This window comes from Sparus aurata, chromosome 6 (assembly GCF_900880675.1).
Source record: "Sparus aurata chromosome 6, fSpaAur1.1, whole genome shotgun sequence".
Lineage (NCBI taxonomy): Eukaryota > Metazoa > Chordata > Actinopteri > Spariformes > Sparidae > Sparus > Sparus aurata.
This window is the reverse complement of record NC_044192.1, coordinates 31241178-31258776: the sequence shown is the minus strand read 5'-3', so window position 1 is coordinate 31258776 and position 17599 is coordinate 31241178. Positions and strand designations below refer to the sequence as shown.

The 17599-nt window shown below is 42.2% G+C and overlaps 1 protein-coding gene across 10 annotated transcripts in view; it reads left to right on the top strand.

Annotated features, from left to right (window-relative positions):
- Positions 1-17599, top strand: part of foxp1b (forkhead box P1b) — a 167604-nt gene that overhangs the window by 31981 nt on the left and 118024 nt on the right. For 8 of the 10 annotated variants that reach the window (XM_030420388.1, XM_030420376.1, XM_030420382.1 and 5 more), the window contains exon 3: positions 11122-11165. The exons of the other annotated variants lie outside the window; for them this stretch is intronic. The gene's annotated coding sequence lies outside the window, so the exon portion shown is untranslated. The remainder of the gene's footprint in view (positions 1-11121; positions 11166-17599) is intronic. 10 annotated transcript variants of the gene reach the window in all.

Here is a 17599-nt window from a genome sequence, read left to right as displayed (position 1 = left end):
CAGGAAGGTGAGGAGGAGATATTTTCAATTTGTGAAAGAGTCACAAATGTAATCTCTTTTTGGTTATGCTTAGGAAAATACTGTGAGTTCAGAGTTCAGTAATAAAACATCAAATTGTGAAATAATTAATAAATGTAATCTTAAGAATTCCTAAAACATAGAAATAAATGTACTGGAAATCCTGTTGAGTGGAAAAAGGATGTTCACAAATCCTATAGATTAAATTTCATCACTAACTGCATTGCCGCAGAGTTGTATATTTTGTAAACTAGTGCAGTGCCCGTAAGAAAAGTGTATTCCTATAAAAAAAGTGGGAGGTTAAGCAGCTTTTTCATGGATGGCCAAATGAGGCTGTGTTTGAAGGTGGGACGTCAGGGAAATTTAGGTTTGTTGTGAAATCCGATATTCCAGGGTATAATTGGCTGTTTTTGACTATTTTTGATTTTGCCATTATATTTCACCTTAAAAACTATTTACTTGGTGTCATTATTTTCAGCACAACCTCACATGTGTGACTGTACAGTTGTTTTTTCATTTTGACATACTGTATTAACACAATGGACCTAAAATCACAAAAAAACATAAAATCCGAGTAGAAAAAGTTAGATTTGTTTACTTATAATGCAAATATAAATTGTTGTTTGCTAAATTTGTGCATACATTTAAAAAATGTACAAAGTTATATGTAACTATTTACATTTAAATGCAGGCAATGCTCAGGTCTGCCTGAGCTCCTTCCAGCTGAATAAATAGCTGGACTGTCTGCTCCACATTCAGCTTCTCCTCATTCTGACTCATTAAACAAAAAACCGACTCCACTACACACTAAACACACTACACCAAACACTACATAACACACTAACTACACACTCCAAACACGCTAAATGTCACAAATCTCTCAACTCTCAATATCGCTGTCTACACACCGACCGTCGTTGCATGTCAATCATCCGCCTAGGTCCCTCCCACAACTTCCTGTTCCTCAACAACCAAACTTGCTGCTTGGACACTTTCGTGACAAAAGCCCGTTTTTACTGTTTCTTTCTGCACCAGACACAAAGCAAACGTGACGGCAATGTTCGCGAAAAAGCATGGCGGACATTATTTACCCTAGGTCCGGTTTTGGACGTGCCGGTGGGTCCGGTCCGTCGCCTCGGGAGGTGGGCCGTGTAGCTAGCCGCTAGCAGCTAGCTAGCGGCTAGCTACACACAAACATCCACAGATTCCGATTCCATTTTGTTGTCCGCGCGTCTCCGGATCTCCTCAGACCCGAACAGGTATAAATCCGCTTGTTTCTTCAGGTATGTCGTGGGCTTGAGCTCTGCAGTGATTGGCTCTGGTGCGCATGTGACTGTGGTGGCTCTGGTGGACAATGCTCGGAGGAATTTGTAAAGCATTTATGAAATAATTTATTCACGGTATTATTGCAGTCCAAACAAATGCTTAGATGCACACCACTGAACCACGCAGCAGCCATGTTGAAAGTCTCGGGTCAGTGTGATCCTTATCCGCAGAGATATTTGACTAACAGACACATACACACACACGCACACACACACACAGACAGACAGAGATTCCGTGCATTTATAGATAGATGTTATACAGAGATATGACTGCACTGGCTCAAGTTATTTTGTGGTGCTGTCAAAGTATTCATGACATTGTTGCGAATCTCGGTTTAGCCAAGAAAAGATGATACACAACATAAAGCATCAATAAGTTCAAAATGTGTTGATGAAAATCGTGCACATGTTTTCATGTTTTCATCCTAGCAATCATCCTAATTATTGGTTTGATAGTGGCCAAAACGAGGCATTTGAGGACGTCATATTGGGTGTCACCATTTTCTGACATTTTATAGACTAGACAACGAGTAAGTTGTGTCATGTCAAACATGGTTCTTCTATACATGAAATACATTTTAGAGCATTAAAGCACGGCACCTGCTGTTGCAATACGGTTGTCCATTCCAGTGTTTGTGTACAATACACAGAGGCAGATAGATTTTGTGTTTTTTAAGTTGTTAAAAGTTTTCAGTAAATCTGTGGTATTTTGTATAGAACGGTAAACATGCGTCTTCAGTTTTATTGAGTTGAGAATGTAGCTTTAAACTCTTCCATTTCCATCAACAAGCAAATTTATCCCACACTGAGAAGGTGAAATCGATTCCAGATTGGATTGTTGAGGGTCAGAGGGTCCAGCAGCAACACCTGTCACTGCTAAAGGCACAGAGGGAGCAATCTCAAGAATCTACAATGTTTTTATTCACTCTTTTCTGTCCTGTGAAGGTGCCCGCGATTGATGCTGACAATACGGTTACTTTGGGCATGAATCCGAAAAAGTTTTGTTATTTATTGTGATAGCAGAAGCTCTATTTGAGTGCAAGCTGGGTCTCTTAGCCTAATTGATGTTTTGGAAGATGAGCTCAATTGGATGAGTCATTAGGCCTATTACCAGAGTTTTGTTAAATGCCCCCACCAAAAAGGAGTTTAAAAAAGAAATCTATTGTGGAATATATCCTTTGCAGAATAACAGGAGGTTGGATTGATAAAAGCCAAATAATATATGTGTGAGATTGATCAGTGAGTAGCGACCCCATTATCTCCTGAGATGTTAATTACACTGTGCTCAGCTTGTATGTCAAAAGGCAGATAATTGAAGAAGGTAAAAGATGGGACACACTTTATTTATGCTTTCACTTGGAGCTGGGAGAAGAGCTTCTTTCTTCTCTCCTTTTTTTGTCTGTGATGTATTTATTGTTGGGTAATATCACATTGTCAGGGTTGATCATTTTACAAAGATATTATTCACAGTCATTACCGTGGTCTCAGTGTGTGTGTGAGTGTGTGTGTGTGTGTGTTGGACACACAGAATAATCTGTCCTGTCTCTGTATTCACTGTCACATGATTTAGATGAAATTATCTAAACCTCTTTAAGATATTGCATTAGTCTGATTTTCTTTCCTTTCCTTTCCTTTCCTTTTTTTTTTTTTTTGTTTTTTTTTTTTGCTCTGTTTTACTTTTAAACTCAACAGCTTGTTTAAGTAAATCTGAAATCCTCTGCTCCTTCCACCGTTGTTAAAAACTGGTTAGGTCTGAGAGTGGAAAAGTACGGTCATGCTCCTCCCTTCTTAAGTTTTATCTCCTCAGATTTCAATGATGCAAACAACTGTCATTCACTGTATTTAGGTAACGTTGGTGTAATAACAATCTCCTATTTGCAAATGAAATGTCCTGGTTGCTGTAATCAGTAGTGTGTTACAGTGAAAACAGCACAGCTGCGCGACGATGACAGCACGAGTGATGAAGCATAACACAAACATCAAAAAGAAAGGGATAAAGAGGATCGGAACATTTTTTTGGGAGAATCTCACTGCCTTCCCAGGGCTGAAGTTACAGTTTTTGTCAGGCTGGCCCTCTGAAACACATACTGAGGTGAGAGGGCGCAAAACGCACCAGAAACTCTTTAAAAGCCTTTTTTAAACATTGTTTCTGTTTTGAGTGCAGTTCCCCCACCCGCGTAGCTCGGTGTCTGTAAACTTCCTATTGACGGCATACGAGCCATAGGGGACACGCTGTACTTATAAAAAAAAAAAAAAAAAAAGAAAATCTTGTTTGTGTTTTCGCATGCTTATAGAGATAGCGTCAAACTCAGTTTCCTGTGGTTTCCTGTGGTGTCTCTGTGTGCTGCAATTTAAGTGCACGTGAACGCCGTCTGCACTTCCAAAGCGATTGTGCACACATGCACACACACACACGCACGCGACAGGCACAGTCACACACACACACGCACGCTCCTGCACCTTCTTCTCCTTTCTGTGTTGTCATCGCGACTCGGGGGCGGAGCCTCAGGGGAGTGGTCAGACCGTGGTCATCACACCTCAGGGGGGCTGATGGACAGTTGCTGCACAGATGATTTAGTGCATCACCTGGTGGACACTGCTAAGATTGAGCACCGTGTGATTAAACCACTTTTACCACCGGAACAAACAGCGTGGTGACCAAAACAATGTACATGGCCCTAAACAGTGACATTTCTTGACCTTTTCTTCATTCTTGTTCTACATTTTCAACAATTATTTTCATTGTCGATTAATTTGTTGTCACTTGTTTGGTCTACAGAATGCCAGAACATGGTGAAAAACGTCGTAAATATTCAGTTGACTGTCATAGAGGAGTAAAGAAACCAGAAAATCGCATGTAGAAGCTGAAATCAGAGAATGTTTGTCTTTTGTTTTCTTAAAAAATGTCTCGAACTGATTAACTGATTATCAGAATAGTATGCTATGAATTTAATGTTTCATACCTAATCCATGAACGATTGCAGCTCTATTACACTTGATGATATTAGCTTGTTTTCCCCTGTCGGAAGCGGGTTTTTAGATACCTCAGAATCAGCAACTGTTTACACCGATAGCATTATAATTACAGAAGAGGCACTGATTAAAGATAAATGGAACTATTCAGCTCTTAAGTAACGGTGGAGGAGAACAAAGAAAGAAAGAAGAACCTGATTCAAGCCCTCCTCTACCGAAAGGAAACTGAGTCTGGGGGTGCAGCTGAGGGCTGTAGTACAGGTTCATTTTTCCTCTAATGTCAGCTGTAGTGTTAACAACCCCTCCGCACACACACACAGACATACAAACACACACCTTTACTTTGCTCCGTCTGACCGATAGCCAAAATCCATTAGCATCTTTCCACTTGTTTATCTCCTTGCCAGCAGACCTGAAGGCTCCATAAGGCAGACAGTGAACTTCATTGGATTTTAACTTTTTATGGCATTAAGTTCAAAGTGTTTTTCTCTCGTTTTGGCCACTTTTTGTTTGCTGGAGAAAGACCTCTGCTCTCTCACAATGCGGGCGAGCAGTATTTTGCTGTGGCAGTGCAGTCTTATCTAGGCTTGAGGTCTGTACTTTAATGGGCTTTATTGATCTAAACAACATCAGGGGTTGCGGTGATGTTATTAAGGCAGAGATAACTTCTGTGTAATTCCACTCCAACAATATATTAGCCTTTTATTGGTCTAAATAACTTTGCCTTTTAGACAGTAATGCACCAGTAAGTCACGGCAGCTCTTCATGTCGGCAGGATCTTAATAAAGCATTTCCTCTGGACATCCTGCTGCGGAGAGAGTGAAAAACGACAGGTTAAAAGGCATGCTGGGAAGTTTCCATGCCATCACTGTAAATTATCTCTTTTGAATACATAAATAAAGGTAGAAGAGAACTGTGAAGGGGAAGGGAGTGTGTGGGGGGGGGTGGCTGCAGGTTTGTACAAACATGTGTTCCGGTGTGTTCTCTGTTTCACATGTGGAGGAACACAAAAGAAGATATGTGCAACATCGTGTAAGAAGGAGCAGAACGGTGTTGTGCCGTCAACATCTGGGTTTATTTACTGCTCACATAGAATCGACTTATTAATACATCATTTGAGGTGTTGGTCGGACTAGGTAAGACATTTTAAAGCGCCCCTCCAATCAAAAATGTGTTTTTCCCTCTTCTGCCTACAGTTGAATGTTTGAGCTTCACTGCGTGGAATGATGTATGTCCAGAGTGTGACACTAGAAGGCTGTTTTCACATTCATTGCTAAAAGTTGTACAAAACACATTTTAAATCATGCATTGTTTACATCCATGTTTACTAGCTTGCGATTTTCAGGATATTTTTGACCAAATGTCTCGATATTGATATTGTGAAAAAACTATAGGGATGACTTTACCTACGTTTTCAAAATAATAACTAGTTATTAGGATTTCTTGTGATAAACAGTCATTAGTAAAGTGGATACAATAACTAGGTGGGTAAAGTCAAGTACCAGAACAAGTACAGTCTGGTAAGTTCAGAAAGTGACACTACTTTACTGTCTTGCAGCCTTTAAAACCCAGACAGGACTTATATACCTTGATATAACAATATCCAAAATCTTATTTCAGGATAACAATGTAATATTGATATACTTCCCTGTCCAAATGTTTGCCCACGGGCACACACAAGATACACATAAAATGAGGACCCAATCATAAAGATATTGCTCAATTGTAGAGCAGTTTTTGGGGGCTGATGCCGATACCAATATCAGGGTGTAAAAAATTCCAATATCGACGATATACACACATTTTTTTCCCGTGGTCCCTAAAATGTGTTATCAAACACTTGTGACACAGATATGTCATGGAGGCCGAATATTTGACAGTTTCATAATAAACTAAAATGACGCTAGTGGACTGAAACTTCACTCGATATATCTGTGAATCCAATCCAAAGGTGTTCCTTTAAACTTGTGAAATGAAAAATATTTGCATTTTCATATATTCTGGATTTCCAGTAAGTAACTAATACCTGCCATTTTAACGATTTTATACATTTTCATGCAAAAACCAAGTCAAACACACGTTAGAAAATTATTTATATGCCTTAATGAATGTGTTGAGGGGATCTTTAAGATACAGCTAACTGATAACTTGTGTTTAGCAATTGTTCATTTAGAAGCACACCACAACACACAAACTAATGTGGAAAAATATGTGTGAAAATATTCTTTTGTATCTGTACATGCAATGTTAGTGGTCATAATGGCGGTACTGAAAGGTTATTGAAAATGTAGCCAGTGCTTTATACAGAACAAATGCTGTGACTGCATTGTAAACAATAACAACTGTTACCACAATGTATATAGATGAAAAAGAGAACATGGGATGAAAGCATATGCAGCCACGGTTCTCTGAGTTATAACTAGAATAAGGGTTGTAATGGGATGATTTAGAATCAAATTATTCACAGTTTAGGATGATTGTTGTTTATTGATAGCTTTTTTCTGTATTGATTTATTGTGCACACTGCATTCTGTGTCTGCAAACTTCCTAATGGACAGTCGCAATATTTCTCTCCTTTCAAGGGCAGCATATATCTAATATTTATATGAAATAACGAACCCATTTATCTGGAAGTGTATTTTCGAGGGGTAGCGGGGGGGGGTAGGGCTTCATAATTTGCAGCTATTTAAAGCCTTGGTTTTGGTAATGAATTATTTTGTCATCTCGACTGTGATGAGATTCATCTTTAATAACTGTAACAATTATTTTATTAAAAAGAGAAGCCATGCATTATGGCTATCTCGCCAAGGTCTCAAGCTGAAAGGAATTCTCATTAAGAGCATTATATTACCCCGGTGCGCTTTCAGTTGGATGTCCCGCTGAAATTACATTAGGTGTCAACAATGTTTGTGTTAGAAGTAAGCAGTCATATTTACAGAGGCCAGCTTTTTCATTTGCCGCCTGACACTGGGAGATGTATTAAAAAAGATACTAATGCTCTGTATCTGATTAAGTCACTTAGAGAGAAACTCCTCTAAAGTGTTGACTTTTAATATATGGCGAGCACTGTTCTGTCATCAACGCGGGCATAAATCTTTATTCAGAGATGAGGAACTTTTGATTGCTGGAGATTATTTGGTGATTTATTTAGCTGGCGCACGCGCCCGTTATCATTCCCAACACTTAGATCCGTTCCCAAACTCTAACTCGCATCAGGTTGTTTGTGTCATGATTGATTTATCCGTGTCTTTTCATCTACATCCTGTGTTTCTTCTGATGGCTAGCGTGGTGTGCAACATTGTGTTTTCTTAATGGTTTCAGGCCCAGGGTTGCCGCTAATGACATGGTTGTAATTGTTTGTCAGTGTGATAATGTGTGATTTCCTATTTCCATGTGAAGTTGGACATTTGATGAAGGAGGGATCTTGTCAGGAAGACAAAGTGCCGTCATTTGTCACCGGCTAAATGAGCTTCTCTCCAGACATCCTCTCGGGGTTTTTTTTTTCCGCCGCCGATATTATATTCACACATCCTTTCTGTTTTAGGGGCCGTTGCCGCAATGATTTTCACATGATTTGGGGTGTTTAGGAGCCTAGATTAGGATCAAATCAGCAATGAGTTTCGCTCAGGTTGTGTTGTGTGCTGACATATAGAAATCTGTCAACTGTATTTCTGAGAAAGACAGAAGTGAAATTACAGAGTGTGGTAATCTTTTATTCTTAGTGTGCGCTCGGAGTCATCACTTCCTTAAACTCGACATTTTTAAACTATTTCATCATCCTCGGAGGAAAGGCTGTGTCAGTTCATGTGTACGCTGGGTTACTGTGGATTTTCTGATTTGATCTTGTAGTAGAATAGCTGCCTTTAGCTAATAATCAGTGGTATACGTCGTCCTTCGGGTTATATCACAAACTTAGGAAGCACATGATTGCAGCAGTTGAAGGACAGGATTGTGGGACTGCCTTCATACTTTGCAAAGTCTTTGATGTAGTCGCCCCCCTGAGCCGGCTGCTTCTGTTCCTGATTAGGCTGATTCCATATTGTGGGGTTGGGGGCAGATCCTTGCTAGTTAACAATCTAATGAGCTAAACAAGCCAAACAAGGGAGAGGTATAGTGAATAGGTCTCCTGAGGGAGCTACTTATTGTCACAATTGCCCCTCTGCCTTCTCTTTCCACTCCGTATCGATTCATGTCTTCATCGGTTATGCTCCGTCCGCTGTAGCACACATGGGTGGCGTAATCGGCTAAATGTAGCCTCTGCTTTCTTATTATTACCTGGGTGCTTAACACTCGTATTTCTTTTTATTTTTTTTTTCCCTTCAAGGACAAATGGTGTAGGAGAAGGCAGATCCCGTGTGAAGTCCCCGAGCTCTCGCCGAGCAGCAGATCCCTTTTCAGTGCCAGCTGTTCTCTCAGATACACCAGGCCGCGCTGAAATTCTCTTAATATAATTCTGGGGGGCTCAGGAGAATTGTGCAAAACAAGCGTGCCAGCCAGGAGAACGTTGAATTTTTCATCAGCGGGCCTCAACTCGCTGAGTTAGTGGGCAGCGCTCTCATTCATGAGCAGATGTTCAGCGCAGTTACACTCTGCAGTTAATGTGAACTTACTGGCCTCTCTGCCATTGGCTGCAAGGACGTTGGCAGCGACCTGGCATCTGAGAATTACTCCCAGTAAAAGGCGCAGGCCTGGAAAGCGTAGCCCCGGCCCTTTTTTTAGCCACTTCCCAGCCCAGGAGCTGGATGGCGGACAGGGGAAGGCACTGACAGCCCATCCGTCTTCAGGCCGACAGTGATGAAACACTCGCCACCTTTTGCTCGGGGAATAGCAGTGAAATTCCTGAAGATAATTTCCACAAGTTTTTTTTATTTCTAACGAGGGGCTAAACATGAGCCAACAGCGCTCAGTGGGTGTCATGTGCGTGAGATATAAGTACATGAAGGTTTCTGTGGAGCAATTTTTCATGCAGTGGAAATATTCCAGTACCCTTGAAAGAGGAAATTCATAGAAACAAGGCACCTGTGAGGTGTATAGCTGAGAGCAGCTGGTGCTGTGGTCAGTATCCTCTCCCAGCCTGGTACTTCAGACATCTGCATGGCCAAGCTGCTCGGCCCAGGTTTGATGTGGCCATACAGATCTGTAATAGTTTCCTTAAGCAAAATGCCATTTGATTTAAAGCACCATTAACTGGTCTGAGTGTGTACGTGACATCAGGTTTAGTAGGCGGCATGCCAATCATCCTGAGCGTGTGTGTGTGCGTGTGAAAGTCATCACAGCGAAGTTGTGCATATGGGACTTAAACAGTGGAGATGACAAGCTCTTGTTTCCTCTGCACGTCTCATTTTCACTTTCTAATTGGTCGTTTTCAGGTTGGCTTTACGAGAGCAAAACTAATTAGTGTTTCTAAATTCAGCGGGAAAAAAAAAGTCAGTCGGCTTGATTGTTCTGGTTTCCTCTCTTGTGTCAGGCGCTCAACAATAAAATAAGACTCTAATCATTTTCAAATTGCTCGTATTTTTAAACCCCTGAGCAGAATGTCACTCTCTGCTCTCCTGGCATTTTGTTTGGCAAGATCAGGGAACCGTTTTCTGCCCTCTCGCCCGCGCGCTCTCTTTGTGATTCGTGGGAAGTTCGGACTCGGGGGCCGGTGGAAAAAGAAAAAAAAAAAAGAAAAAGAATGAACTGTTGTGTTTTAGGCGGGGCTGTTTCTGCTTTGATTGGGAACGTCCTGCTGACAGGAGCGGCCGAGCAAGTTTACAGTAGCTGTGACATTGCTGTTACCTTTATTCAAAGTGCTCCAGCTGCAGCGAGCCCTCAGGAAGCCCAGTGCGGGCCCACATGGGCGGCTGGCGGCCCACAGAGAGGAGAATGAGCCCTGTTTGAGTTGGCAGACACTCCCCTCTCGGGGAACTTTTGCTGCCTCTGCAGAAAGGCCAGTGGCGGTGGCTCTGGTGGGGCGGCAGTGATTCTCGGGGCAGGATGGGCTTTTTCCACCTCTCCTCCCTTTCAGGAAACACATTTTGCTGTTTCTTCCCTCTGTGTTTGCAAACGGAGGGAAGGAGTTGAGGCTAAGGGGCACGGGGCACTGGGACTGAATGACAGAGCTCCACTGTGAGAGGCAACTTTAATACCCTGGGTGTTCACTCTGCTGGAGCCTCATGTATATATGATACGAATATGATAAAGAAAAAAAAAAACACTGTAAAACTGTTTATATTTTCCCAACAACACTGCAGGGATTCAGTCTTCAGAAGGCAGTAATTAAAAAGTGCTTGATCTAAGGTTAGGTGGAGCAGTGTTTAAATGCAATTAGTGCAATTCTCAAATTAATTTGGACTCATTTACAGTTTTTGGAATGTGTCATTATTTGTTTAATCAAGGGAGTTCTCGTTTGAGATGCTAAATATGTATCCACAGATATTTGAAGGGGGGAGGGGGGGGGGGGGGGACACTGTGAGACCTATTTAATTCTGCCTTGATGAGAATTAATTTGAAGGCGACCTGTTTCGTGTCCCACCACACTCAGAGGTGTGTGTGTGTGTGTGTGTGTGTGTGTGTAGGCTCACACACCGAAGAGCATTCAGCCGTCTGAGGTGGCTCCGCTGTAATAAGGTGCTTGTGTTTGCTTACGGTTCCTCACCTTCATGTTTCAAATCATTTCCACTGTTTCTCTGTTTTTCTTTCCGCTTACACCTCCCCCCACCCAACCCACCCCCTGACTTTCCTTCCTACCTCCTCTCCTCTCCTCTCCTCTCCTCTCTTCTTCTTCTCTCCTCCCCTCCATATCTGCTGCCTGCCGGTCCAGCCAGGAGACTCCAGGGGTGACATCCTGTGGAGCCACAGATCAAAGTAAGTACTTCTTGTGCACGTCAGGAGACACCGAAACACTGCCGATGGATCAGCTCGGCTTTAGCCTCATCATTGTTTTCTGACATGTGAACAGACCGGTCTTTATGTCTCTTTTAAAGAAGGGCATTGTATGGAAATTGTTGTGAGTTTGATGTGATAAGAGGAGGTTTTGCATAGTAACCGGTCCCCTCACTTCCCCATGCAGTCGCATATTTACATCGCTTTGAGCGACGCTGACGGCGGCGAGGTCAGTGTCGACCCGTCGAGAGCCGCCTGTGAGCCTGCAAAGCAAGGAAAGTCGCAGATCGCATGCTGGATCGCGTCCGCATCCCCCTGACTATCCTAGAAGTCATTACTCCTTGTGTGGTGTATAAACACGTCAAAAACAAACAATGACCCCGGGCAGACTCCACACTGCAAAACAATTTCAAAGCCTGCGGTGTAGTGTAAACACAGAACATGGCTAACCTTCACGCAGGGAAGACTTCACCTTAAACCCGCTGTTTGTTTTATGGCCCCTGTCGACCTTGGTCAGATATAGTTTACATCTCTTCGCCTCTCTTCGGGTTCTGTGCTGACATTTAGGCTGAGGCTGTCGGCGGACCTCTGTTAAAGGTCATAATGTTCTGCTTTGATTGAGTTTGCAGGTATTTATTATTTAAATGCAAGTCAAATACGTATTACTTATGAAAAACATGAACGTTTTTTCAGAGATCAGATAAGGGAAGCTCCGAATTAAAGCATTTAGACCATCCAGATCAGAAGCAAAATGGACTATAATGGCCAAGTAAATGTGAATGGTACAATGATATGACTCTGATTTGACATTGCTCTCAGTATACTTACATAGAAATATATATATATATATACAAAGTGAGGAACAAGGGCAAGACGAAGTGAATGAAGGAGTGAGAGGTAAAGAATAAAGACGGGTGAATCTACAGGACAGTACTGATCAACAGCATGTGCAAAGAAAGTAGGTGTCACAGGCTAACAACAGCTATTGCTCTAAAGTGTTTAATGACTTTTGACCTGCTAACCCTATTCGTATGCTTAAAAAACTCAGGTGAAGCGGAGTTTCTACGCCTTTCAGTGATATCACACGGCTTGTTTGGGCAGTCAGGAGCTTTGTGGTGAACGTCCTTACGCCATCACGTTCTGCAGCATTTACTCATTTCCTCAGCGAATAATGTCCCCTGGACCGGTGGGCAGTGGTTGTAGCTGAGTTACTTTTGTTATTCATCTTCAAGGAACGATTTTTTAGAATCTTTTTATCTCACTTTTGTTTCACTGTCCTCTGTTTGTATTTGAGAACCTTTCTATATACTTACTTATATTTAACTGAAAAACACAGAGGGTACTATAATAATAAATGTCTGTAATTTGCTCGGAAAGGTCAGGTGTAGACAAAAAATAAAATATTCAAATCAATTAAACGAAACATCCTCCGGTTCTGTCGGAATTCACAGTTAAAAAAAAAAAGAACAAACAAAACACCAAATTCTTACTGCTGTTTCTTTTAACTGTGGCCTATTTATCCATTCTCAGACAAAGTAATTGTAAAATTGGGTATAAGAGCCAGATTAAAACACTTTAGGCTCTCCTGAATCAAATGGTTTATGGCACTTGATGCTGGCTGCTAATATAGGGTGGGAAAAACAAAATAACTACAGGAGAGTCAGGCCCCCCAGAAATTATTGTAGGTCTATGAGGGTCAAAATCACCATTAAAAAGTAAAGGCTGAAAGAGTCTGTGTACACGTCAGCTTTGCTGTATGTTGCTAACAGTACAGGTAGCGCAAAGAAAGTGCAAAAGAGATATATACATATTTATGTATACATGTATGTAATATACATAACCAGTCCTTTAGAGGACATTAAAACCCTCAATACTAACACAATTATTAATGAAAGACACCTTACTGAAGTTTGTCATCAGGCCAGCCTTTCAAAATAAAAGTGAAAACAAAAAGAAGAAACCCCACACAAAATCCTCCCACCTTTCTTATTTGTGGATGACACCTAGTGATATGAATTGAAATGCCAATATCGGTCAGATGTTCCAGCAAACCCAGATGTTGTTCTAAACTGGGTGTACATACTGGTTTGCTGGGGTGTAGATTTCCCGTACAGGGACCCTATGTATCAGGTCATGAATATTCATTTTCTTGTTTCCTACACTCTCCTGCCTCTGCGAGCTCTTTCACAGTGAGCTGGGGGTGACTGTAGGCCGACGTGAACCCGTATTTTTAATAAAGCCCAGCTGCAGAATGATCAAATAGTGTCTCTAATTAAGGCCTGAGTGTACACCCATGTAAAAATCTCTGTGGAATGCTAACAACCTGTGATATTTCCAGAGGAATTTGCTGTGCAGGTCTCACAGAGGGGAGGGGAGTTGAGTGTTTGGGGTTCTGCAGGGAGGAGGGGCAGTGTTCATGTGGCAAGCCAACATGTTGTTCACATCCGTGTCAGATTGAGGCTAATGAAGGCCAGACTGATCCTTGGATGCAAGCCTTAAGTAAATGATCCCTCTTTGAATATATTAGAGCCGCATAGCGGCGTTGCGCCTCCCTGCCGTGCCGACGCGGCTACGTGTTGTCTTGTGGTCTGACGAGGCCGGTCAGAATGGCAGTCACGGTGTTCGATCACGTTGTACACCATCCAGCCCCATTTTCAGTTTGTATTGCGGCGCTATTGTCGCTTCGGCTCGGCTGTGAGGAAATACACGCGCTGATAATTTCCAGGTTAGTGCAAAAACAGTCTGATAGTAAATGGAAAGTATGAGTGTTGTGTTATTTGACGATGTAAATGAGCCATCTCAAATTTTTCCCCACCCTCTTAAGAGGGATTGCATTTACATAGCAGGCTGGGGTTTGGTGCTCATGCAAATTATTAAAGTAGATGAACCTGAGGTTTCTCATTTTGATGTTATTTTTTGGGGGTTTTATGTCAAATGAAATTATTCTGTTTATCTCAATATTAGAAAATAATAATGATGAGATAAATAATAATAGCAAAGGGTGCGAAAATGAGCACAAATAAATAATGCTAATAAAAAGAAATCTCACTGACGGAACTTTTCCACTGCAATTTATGTCCACACTGGCACTTTGCATGTAAATGAATCCTAAACGTGTAATTACGAGGCACTTTTGAATATTGATTGGAAAGACAAGGACATAGAAATGAAGCACTTGTGAATGCAGCCCTCCTGAGCTACTGTAACAACCCATTAATAAATACCTTTCTGGCTCTTTAGTGCCGGGCCTGCCTTACGCTGAGTGAAACAATGTCGTTGGATTTTTCGCTGATATAGCATGTGTACTTCATAGATGGATGGATGGACGGGATGGATCCAATTAGCCATGGTCATTGCTCATGTATTTAAGCTGACAGTGGGAGTCTTGCATAGAATATCCCTGATTTTGGTAGTTCTGTTTAAATGCTCCTGCGAAGCACTTTAAAAGTCCATAAAGAGCACGTTGTGAGGAATGCACCTTAGATGGAGATTTGATTTACAGCTGTAGCAAATGTCCTCAATTAGACAAGGCAGGGCAATAATTTATCTTCAGAAAAACATCAGACCGTGATGGAGAATACTTAAAAGATAATAAAGTGACCAAGATCCATACCTTTCTTCTTTCGCTATTATATACAATCAACACTGCAATCACTTCTAGAGCTTTCATACAGGCTTTATTAGCAGATAATGCATCTTTTAATACAGAGCACTCACACTCCGCAGCCTACACGCCACACACTTGCGTCAGGACTGATGGCTTGTGACACCGGCTGCACAGGTGCACGTAGTGTCTCATAAGGCCTCCTGACCTTTCGCATGATGCGGACCATGCCGGCCGGTTTGTAAGCGCGAGCCCTGTTTGTAAACACGGACAGAAGGATGAGAGCCGCATTTGCCCCGGTCGCGCTCAGCCCTGCAGACAGGCACAACGCAACGTGACAAGCAACAGATGTGTCACACAGGCTGAAATCAAAACAGCCGTCCAGCACGGAGTTGTGCACACCATCAGACATGGCTGCTGTGACGAGGCAGAGAGCGCTGCTGGCAGATGAGACAAGGCAGCGCCTCTGCTGCTCCCAGCTTCCTGTCTGGGAGAGGACAGGCCTGTTTGTAGGCTGCTTTGACACCCCTAGTCACTTTGTCACGCGGGGCGCTCGCTGCAGCTCTGATCACATGTACACGCCGCATTCAAAGAGCGTCATATCAGCCGTGTGACAGGTAGGCTCCCAACGAGACAACAGCCGAAGGCGATTGTCCTTTTCAATACACTGTGTGAGTCCAAATGCACCGCGCGCCAAGACAAAATAACATCACATGACATCATTGTGAGAGCTCTTGTGCTGTCTTTTTTTTCAGTTTGGAAAGAAGTTGGTGATGCCGTGTGTTTTTCAGCGACGGGGACTGCAGTCACACTCAGTCCATCACCGATCACGCAAACCGATTGTTGTGTTTGACAGTGACAGTAAAAGAGCAGCAGGCGTTAGCTTTACTCAGGGAACATGTTAATGATATTCTCAGCAGCTTAATCTGCCCATTGCCACTGCCCCATAAGCAAATAGTGCGGCTGCATGGCGAGCTGTGGGGGGAGAAATAGGAATCCATCATCAGAACAAGTGAATGAACGAAGGTGCAGCAACAGCTGCTTGACTGATCATGTACTACAGACTGTCACCCCACATCTGTTTACCACTCCGACAGCCACATGAGTGTTTATATGCACGCGTGTAATTGAGCTATTTTCCTGAGGGCAGCTGTAACCCACACTAAGTTCTATCCCAACTTTCCATTAAAGCGTAGGGGGGAAGTTTTACTGATAGTAATCACGCCCAGAAACACTGCTATGTAAATATGGCTTATCAGCTTTGCCAATTTGGTTAAGTGGCATGTACGTGGGTGATTCACACATTCAGCTCCGTGGCTCTGACACAGGCCACATACAGTCATTTATTAAACATAGGTAACTTGCATTGTTAACAAGTGTGTGTGTAAAGCAAGAACACCATCATAAAAAACGATGGTGTGTCGAACCAATATTGCGCAGAACAGATGCAAATATGCTCACAAAGTCTTCAACCTGCCATGTGGGCTAACTTAACTGTCTGCGTTTAGCATGCACAGTGTATGGAAATTGAAATGGGAACATCTAGATCTAAAACACACCCATTTAAATATTCAAATGTTAACACCAAACAATATAATGCATTATGGGCTTTTAGCATTTGCGTACAACTCTGTTTGCTGCTGCGAGCCTGGGTGCGATACAAGGAAGAGAGGGGGAGAGAGAGAGAGAGATAGTGAGGGAGAAACACTGAGGGGAGGATGTGGAGCACACAAACAAAGCCTTTGTATGCCAGTCAGAGGAAACTGACATGTGATAACTCCACAGACTTTGTGTGCTTGTTGTTTAGACATAAATGAAAATTAAAGAGTCATTTTTGCACATAATACATCAGTATCTGTCTTTTCTGATCGGATTTTCATTTACATCCGTCAATGCAACTGACTGCCTCTCAAGTAACGAGACAGGAGAGAGAACGCGTGGCATCATTTTGCACGAACTGTTGCGTCGACAATGTATTTACGTATTTGCAGTGTTGTCTTAACATGGCACATGATCCTACAAAACATGAGGACGGATCATGGAACAAAAAGTCAGCAGAGTGCCCCACAGCTCAACAGCGTCTGAAATGGGATTTGGTTCCTGAACTTGTTTTTGACAATGTATATGACAATGTACAATGTATAATCGTATCAATCAAATTGTGCTCAAATCGGACTGTTTTCTGCGTGTGTGTTTACTTTAAAACTAGGTGACGGGTGTAAGTTCAAACTTCTGGTGCAACATTGTGAAGTTGGTCGTCAGGAACATGCCCGCCTCAGTTACAGGCAAAATCACAGGAGAGTAAACCACTGACATGGCCCACTTGCAGAGATAATCTGCCACCTGACAGAGCTGCTGCTAATGGTGCGCTCTCCTTCCACCGCACAACTGAATCCTGACTAATTTGTAGTCACAGATGTCAACGAGTGTTTACACACTGAGCACTGAGTGTGTTTTTATTCTTGGTTGTTGCCGACCATTTAAAATCAAAGTGAGCGTTACGCAAGGTGCTCAAAAGGTGTTTACATTTGAAAAAGGTGCCGTACCTTATGCTGCTTATGTAGAGCCGAGCTGAGTGACAACAAATTTCTTCTCATTCAGCTTTCATGTGTTAGGATCAGATAAAATGGAGCCACAGGTTAACCAAGATTAGCGGTATTTTACAATCTGTACCCCGGAATTTCAAAATAAAAGGTAAAACACAAGGGTTTCTGATCTAGATTTTTGTTACAGGTTACAGGTCCCAGAAAACCTAGAAATATTTTTTTGACATGAAAAAACTGCTTTTGTGAAACTCTGTTATACCTATCAT